This window comes from Ruditapes philippinarum, unplaced genomic scaffold (genome assembly GCF_026571515.1).
Source record: "Ruditapes philippinarum isolate M1 unplaced genomic scaffold, ASM2657151v2 ctg21301_1_1_1_1, whole genome shotgun sequence".
Lineage (NCBI taxonomy): Eukaryota > Metazoa > Mollusca > Bivalvia > Venerida > Veneridae > Ruditapes > Ruditapes philippinarum.
Window position 1 is genome coordinate 7211 of NW_026852086.1, and position 8557 is coordinate 15767.

Sequence of the window (8557 nt, forward strand, 5' to 3'; positions counted from 1 at the left end):
ACAAGGATGAATAACGCTGAAAGCTGTTCAAAGAAACAATTGTCAGCGCTTTTGTGCTACAGTAACTAGGAAAAAGTAAAACTTTTTTGTTCATTTAAAATATTACTTTATTCATGATACTTTCTTATTAAATTATTTTTATTATTACTTTCTTTCATTTGTTGTATCTTAGCTGAGAGGCCTTTATCTCCATTTACCGCACTGTATTTCAATATTGTTATTGTTCATATGAATGAAAGAGTGAGTGAATGACTGAATGAATGAATGAATTAATTAATGAACGAATGAACGAACGAATGATGCAATATACGTATATGTTAAAACAAATTGTCTGTAGAAAGTTTATGAGTTGTAATATTCTAAAAATTACATATTATACATTCATTTTTCTTCCTATGCATGTCCTGTTGATGTGTTGTTGTTGTTGTTTTCTATTTCAGAAGGCCACATTGGAAATAAGATATATATGATTGTTATTGTATGTTATTAATGCATAACCTTCTTTAAATAAAGATATTATTTTTATTATTATTATTATAATATAAGAAGGTAGCAAGATCTATTAATATGTTTCTGAAATGTTAAATTCAAAGAAAGGAAAGGCAAATTAAACGCTTAATACGAATTCTCTGTATTATAACTAAATCCATCAAGCGTTATCATAAATAATGGCATATAGTAGACATGTCCCATGCAGTAAATGGATGTTTAACCCGAGATGTCTGCCATATAAAATGATTTATTTAAAAAATAAGAATTTAAATAAAATTTTAAGAATTGTTATTATTCTCTATTGCACTATACATTAAAATAGATTTCAAGAATAAATAACAACGTGTTTTTCCATGCACTTTCATATCTCGGGTTACACAGCCATTCACTGCATAGGACTTGTCCATTATATGCCTTTATTTATAATAACACTTGATGGAGGCCTTCATTTACAAGCCTGAATATTCATATTAAGCGTTAAATTTGCCTTGCCTTTTGACTTAAACATTTCATGAACCTATTACAGGAACTCCATCGAGGTTTATGAGCCTAAAACATGAAATTTTATTTTTTCACACAGAAAAACATGAGCACTAAAACATAAATATTAATAAAATATAACCAAAAAATATAGGAGAAACACATTGGAAATCATATGTTTGTGCTATTCTCAGTCCGATTTGAGTGAAAAGCGTTTAAACACTTTTCAATTTTGGGTCATTTTTTCACTATTATAATATTCTGGAAAAACGGAGCAAGCTAATGATTGGAAATTTTGCACATAAGTTATTAGTATAGATCTACATCATATGGAGAAATAATCTCAAAAAATTATTTCCAGTCCCGTCATGTCAAAAAACCTTAGTGGAGTCCCTTTAATAGATTTTGCTACCTTTTTATATTGAAATACAGTGCGGTAAATGGAGATCAAGGTCTCTAAGTTAAGATATAACAAATAATAGAAAGTAATTATAAAAATAATATAATTAGAAAGTATCATGAATAAAGTAATATTCTAAATTAACTAGAACTGCCACTATCATGGCATGAATACCCCCGCATACCACTTTGTCAGAATCAACTGTGGGTCAAAGGAATCTTAAGTTATTGGGCGGACAAGCTTTTTGAAGTCAAGGCCCCTGTGACCTTGACCTTTGACCTGGTGACCTCAAAATCGATAGGGGTCATCTACTAATCATGACTAACCTCCATGCCAAATATGAAGACTATGGGTCAAAGGAATCTTAAGTAATTGGGCGGACAAGCTTTTGAAGTCAAGGCCCCTGTGACTTTGACCTTTGACCTGGTGACCTTAAATCGATAGGGGTCAATCTACTTATCATGACTAACCTCCATGCCAAATATGAAGACTGTGGGTCAAAGGAATCTTAAGTTATTGGGCGGACAAGCTTTTTTGAAGTCAAGGCCCTGTGACCTTGACCTTTGACCTGGTGACCTCAAAATCGATAGGGTCATCTACTTATCATAACTAACCTCCATGCCAAATATGAAGACTGTGGGTCAAAGGAATCTTAAGTTATTGGGCGGACAAGCTTTTTGAAGTCAAGGCCCCTGTGACCTTGACCTTTGACCTGGTGACCTCAAAATCGATAGGGTCATCTACTAATCATGACTAACCTCCATGCCAAATATGAAGACTGTGGGTCAAAGGAATCTTAAGTTATTGGGCGGACAAGCTTTTTGAAGTCAAGGCCCCTGTGACCTTGACCTTTGACCTGGTGACCTCAAAATCAATAGGGGTCATCTACTAATCACGACTAACCTCCATGCCAAATATGAAGACTGTGGGTCAAAGGAATCTTAAGTTATTGGGCGGACAAGAAAAAACCGACGGACGCCGGACGGCCAGACGGCCGGACGGACAATCTGATTCCAGTATACCCCCCTTACAACTTTGTTGTGCGGGGGTATAACAAAAAACAGGGCTCGCGCTGGCAGGAGCCAATGAGCAAATTGGCTCCAAAATATTTAATTTGGCTCAAGAAAATCGCAATTGGCTCAAACTTACGAAAAGTATGACTTTCGGAATATCCAGTCTAATTTTAGATCCCGCTATTTTAAGAATGGGAAAACACGGTCTGGTTGTCGAATTACAGCTTCCGTTTTACTGCTTTTTATCTTAAAACACGCGATACAGTCTAGATTTTGAAGGTCATTGACTGGTTTATGCACGTTACTTCCTCTCAGTAAAGAAAATCGATACGAATAGTAATACAGTCTAGTAAAATGACCTTGTGTTGTGTATTGTTTACACAAGTGATAAATATGACACTAATTGGCGTGAAAACTTCAATGATTGCTGTGTGCCGAATTGTTAGATGCACTGGATAATTGATCTAAATATTAAACAATTAATAGCGGTACCTTAAGATTATCGCTAATCAAATTAGCGGCTTTAAATTCAAAAGAAAGTACGACAATGTTTAGCTGGAAACATTTAAAGAAGGTGTCGGTAAGTTTGCATTAATTAAATTTTATTTTCAATATCAAACAGATCAAACGGATTTTGAGTAATTCAGTAAAGGTATATATGCTTGCTGTTTTTTTCCTCACACAAATTGCCTATTTTGATCAGATTGAATCATGGCTTCAAAACGTAAATTTAACTCTGATTGTGAAAATAAGCAGCCAAATAAAAAAACAAAATTTGATGCTCCAAGAGCTTTCCAGGAAAGTTGGAAAATTGGAAAAACTTGGTTGAAATATGATAATGAAACAAAATCTATGCTTTGTAACCTTTGTTTGAAACACAAAAAAACAAACTCTTTCACATCTGGCTGTACAGTTCTGAAAAAAGACTCTGTATCAAAGCATTCAAAATGCAAAGGTAATTGGCCATATTTATTTATGAAAACTTTCTTGTGAATTGTTTGCTGAATAATTTCTTTAATTCAGTATATATTTTCATCCCTCTTTAATTTAAAATTTTGCTATTTCAGATCATACAGATTGTGTACAAGCAGAATCACTGGCAGTTACCATGCAAACAGCCCAACAGAATGCTTTAGGAAAAAGTGAGGCTGCTGTCACTTCTGCTCTACGAAATGTGTATTTTGCAGCCAAACATGACCTAGCGAATGTGGTTGTTCCAGAGCTGAATGATTTATGCATCAAGCAGGTATGTATTCAGATTGTCATTAATATCATGTGGATTTTTTTATTTATTTTTTTATAAAGCAAGAAGAAATATTTTATAAAGATGTACATAAACAGAGTAAAATGTTACGGAACAAAATTTTCTGCTGCGATGATTTCAGACTTGCCCTACTCGCACTTAGTTAATTCTATGTATTCTGTCATCAATTCATTTAAAACACAACAAAAAAAATGATTTTCCAATAGAGTGGATAAAATAATTTTTACACAGCAAAAAGACAGCTTTAAAATAAACATTTGTGATTTTAAATATATTCATTATATTTTATGTTGCGCTGTAACAGGAAAGTCCATTTCATTGTATACATGTTTCCAGTTATTCCAATTTTTTTTCTAGGGTGTAACACAGTTTGAAAGACTTGAGAGTTGACAACCATGACAACATTATGAGCATCACTCTAGTATTGGAGAGTTCCAGGAGGCACTGTTTGCTGGTGTTCTTCGAGAAGATCTCTGGCAGTGAAATTACAGAGATTTCCTAAATATTTCTTTATGTTGTTGATGAATCAACAGACATTTCTGTGGGCAGCAAAACTTAATTGTGTTAGCATTAGGTACTTGATTGTGATATTGCTGAAAAATGTAGAAAGTAAAACTTGTTATGTATTCCATTGCTTTCTCTCCACAGGGCAAATGCAGATGCTATTTACACCAAAATTCTCCATTTTACTTTCTGAGAAAGGCCTTGATCTTGCCAATCTTTGTGGTGTTGTACAGATGGTGCTGCAGTAATGGTAGGCTCTAAAAAGTGGTGTGGTGACCGTCTGAAGAAAGATGTTCCTGGACTCTTACTTCTCACTGCATTGCCCACCGTCTTGCTCTTAGCTGCAGCAGTGTGCAGACTGCATACCGTTACCTTGTTAAATTTCAGGAGATCCTTAACTCTATCTATAAATATTTTCATCTTTCTCCTAAAAACATGTCTACTCTTTCTGCTATCCAGTCTGTGTTACAGAAGCATTCTTTTTCGCTTTCAGGAAGTGTTTCATACCAAGATGGCTGAGTTTTGAAGGTGCAGTTGGTGCTCTGGTCAAAAATTACTCCAGTCTCTTTCTTGCTTTCTTGAAGAAAACTCTGCTAAGGCTCTTTCTCTATAGCAAACCTGTTGCTACAGTACAAGTTCCTGTATGTTGCCCACTTTCTTTTCTGATGTTCTTGAGCCCCTTGCTATTTTGTCTAAAATGTACAGAAGAAAGATCTCAAACTATGGAGAAAGTGGAGCCACTCCTGACATCTACGAGTACACACCTTGGAGACGCCTGAAGGAGAACAAAAATGGTACTTCCCTCTCTGCTTTTCTTTCAGCTGCCCCCTCTGAACCTTGTCTGGATGAAAATGGTCTGTTTGTACTTTTGAGTTCAGTCACACACCCCCCCTATCCGCCCCCTTCCCCCCCCTTCCGTGATTCTGGCTGAACAGAGGCGTGTTGCTTCATCTGTCTGTGACCAATTTGTTGATTCAATGGTAGCCAGTCTCCATTCCAGATTTGCAGACAATGAGGATTCAGCTGTTATGAAGCCCTTGGGAATCTTTTCAATCCCCACCTTTCTTCTGTTGGCTCTGATATTGACACTGTTTCAGATTATTTGGGCAAAGTTGGTTTTGAAGGGAGAAGGAATGAACTTCTGAGCTTTGTCCATTAGCTCTAAGGGCTTTAGGGTCTGATGTCCCAAGGTCAACCAACATGACTGATTTCGCACTCATGTGCAATTTAGCAATCCAGAACAAGTCCAGTTATCCTGCTGCTGCAGAGGCTGCCCAGAGATTCCTGATTCTGCCTGTGTTCAACGAGCTTGAATTGTGAGAGGGGCTTCTTGCCAAACAGAACCTTATAAAAACTTCAACTCAGAAACTGTCTGTCTCTCCCGTCCCTTGACAATCTCCTGAAAATTTCCATTGAGATGGCCCTTCTCTGCCCTACATTCCCATACCAAAAAGAGCCTTCAGACTGTGGTCAACATCCAAGAGTAGAAAGAATTTCTGAAATAAATTGCCAAGCCCCTTCCTGATCCTTGCAAACACATGTTAACAGAATCGCAGTCCCCTTCCTGATGCAAGCCACTATTACATGCATTTTTAAAATGTGTATATTCTAAGTAGCATAATATGATATTGTTAAGCATTAATATATTATGTATGAGAATATGATATGTATGATATAATGATTGTGCTAATGTTATTAAATTTACCTTAAAAAAATAAAAAGTTGAATGATATTCCTTGTTTTTGTTGATATCACATGCCTTTTAAAGTGTTCATTAAATAGCATAAATAAACCATTATATGTAAAGTAATTATAGAGATAGTAAAGTTCATACAGACTGTTAAAGAAAAACAGCAAAGACAGTAATTTTGATGTCAGCCCGTCACGCGAAAAATTGGCTCAAAGAAAAAATTAGCCAGTGCTAGCCCTGAAAAAAGTTTTACTCTTTCCTAGTTACTATATGGCAAAAGCGCTGTTGTTAATACATGTAATTGTTTCTTTGAACAGCTTTCAGCGTTATTCGTTCTTGCCGATGAATTGCTGTCGAATCGACATCGACTCGATGTTATCATTAAAAAGAGGCGAACAACTCTGACGTTACTACTAAATTTTGATGACACTCAACTTAAATACCTTATAACTTTAACAGAAAGCTTTTTTGAAGGTATGTTTGGTAATGTTTAATGACGAATATGTTTGACGTTTACGAAATCGTATGAAAAAGGATTAATTTTCATGAGAAAATATAATTTTTGTGACTTCAAACTAAAAATACCGCATCTCATCGGATAGTTGTGGTTATTTTAAGTCAAATTCATGTGGAAGTAAAGCTTGCACAGACGGCCAGAAATTTGTTCAGATGCATCTCTTTGGATGTTGACTATGAATCCATAACATTGATTTTCTCGAACACAGACTTTGGGATATGTTAAAAATAGATGAATACTTATCGTACGTCAATTGTATTCCCCGCGCCGACATGTATATACGGTAGCAAGACACTTCACCCTCCAGACACTTCACCCCTCAAATTTTTGAAGACAATTTCACCCCCTTCAAGACATTCACCCCCCAAAATCAAGTAAGAACACTTTCACCCCTCATCCAATTTTTTCTTAAAATAAGCCATAAAATGCTTTTTTATCATGTGTTTGTTTTTAATTATTTTTTAGTATAATGTAATTTGATTCATAATTTTAATTTTAAAGGACAAATTTACAGACATTTCTAAAGATGAATATTTGTTTAGTAAATAATTCAGAAACAAATATCACATGTTATTACACATGTAATAACTTCTTTAAATCATTTACATATAACATGCAATAAAACATAGCATTTTACTGGTTCTAAAAACCACATTCTTATAAATGTCCATAAATTCAGTCCTTGGCCTGAATTCATGATCGTCGTATTGCCCACTGTTATACAAAGCACATCCATTATACTCAACATCACTAATTTCGCGTCATCACTTATCTCACGGTAATGGCATATTTTCATGTGACCAGTGTTAAAATTGGTCAGAATTGACATATTTTATTCATACACCCTATACAACAAAGTTTTAGTGCAACATATTTTAAATTTCTAGATTTTTACGTAAAACAGACAACATTTTACAAATTTCTGCCCTAAAGCAACAATAATCCATTAATTTTTGCGTATTCTGAAAAAAATCATCATTTTCTAAATGTTTCTGTTTGTTGAAAATATTAATGTTGAGTTACAGTAAGATTTTTTAATATTTAAAATTCAAGCCAAATAACATGTAGAAATTTCAACTGAAAACATGAAAAAAACTGAAATGTAACACCATTACCAGTTGATTTAAATTGATGACCCATCTTTGTTTCAAAATGCCGCACTTTGGTCTACGTTTGTCATTAAAATTTGACTTTCATTGAACATATTGTTTGTTTCCTTGGCCATACCAGCAGGAAATACCTATATTTATAAGCTAATACAATTTTGTGCACAGAGTTTCACTTTGTTGTTCTTTTGGTTTCAAAGCCATTAAAGTCCCGTAACTAAGAGGAGCACAGTATATCAAGTTTATTGCATTTTCACCTTGTTTATTCACTTGTTGATTTTGTTGTTATTCAACAGTTATCTCTAAATTGATTAGATTATAAAATTGGGTTAAAAAAGGTTAATTATTGTATTAAAAATGAAATAACTTGAATAAATAAATAATAGTGTCTGTAAAGAATAAAATATTGTATGAAAAAAAATGAATTAATATTGTTTTGAAAAAACAAAATAAATAATATAAATTAAAGAATTAAAAAATATAAAGAATAATGAATAAAAAATGAATATTTTATTTTCTTAAAGTAAAAATAAAAAAAACAATTTTTATTTCTTTATATGTTTAAAAAAATTTTTGCTAACAAAAAATTAATTTAAACTTTCAGGTTCACTTGTTTATGTGCTGCCGTTCGGGTTTTAAATTCAGTTTGGTTCAATATAATCAAAAAATTTTTCATAAAAAGGTTCACCCCACTTAAACAAAAGGGATTATGTTCTTTTAAAAAATTTGATTTTCAATTATCACTTTCACTTAAATTAAAATTAAAAATAAAATTTTATAAAGAGGGTTTTTTTCCCGGGTTTTTGGCCCATACCCATACCCAGGGAATTTGGGAAATTTTCAGCGATTTTTTTTAAAAAATTTGGGGAAAAAGGGGCGTGATTTAAAATTTTCCCTTATTAAATGAATAAAAGGGAATAACTGTCTGGAAGCATCTTCAAACTTTTTAAAACCTTAACAGTGAAGAACCCTTTGTTTTTCCCAAAGATTTTAAAATTTTGTTAAAATATTTTTATTTTGTAATTTTCAAGGGGAATTTTTTCCTGGAAAATTTATACTATTTTCATTGGAAATGACCGAATTCCCGGTTA

At 33.5% G+C, this 8557-nt stretch overlaps 1 long non-coding RNA gene across 1 annotated transcript; it reads left to right on the plus strand.

Moving 5' to 3' along the window:
- Nucleotides 1-2431: 2431 nt before the first annotated feature.
- LOC132748821 (uncharacterized) lies at nt 2432-4046 on the plus strand. Its single transcript, XR_009628323.1, has 3 exons — nt 2432-2965; nt 3453-3631; nt 4007-4046. It is a non-coding gene; the product is annotated as an uncharacterized LOC132748821 (long non-coding RNA).
- Nucleotides 4047-8557: the final 4511 nt, after the last annotated feature.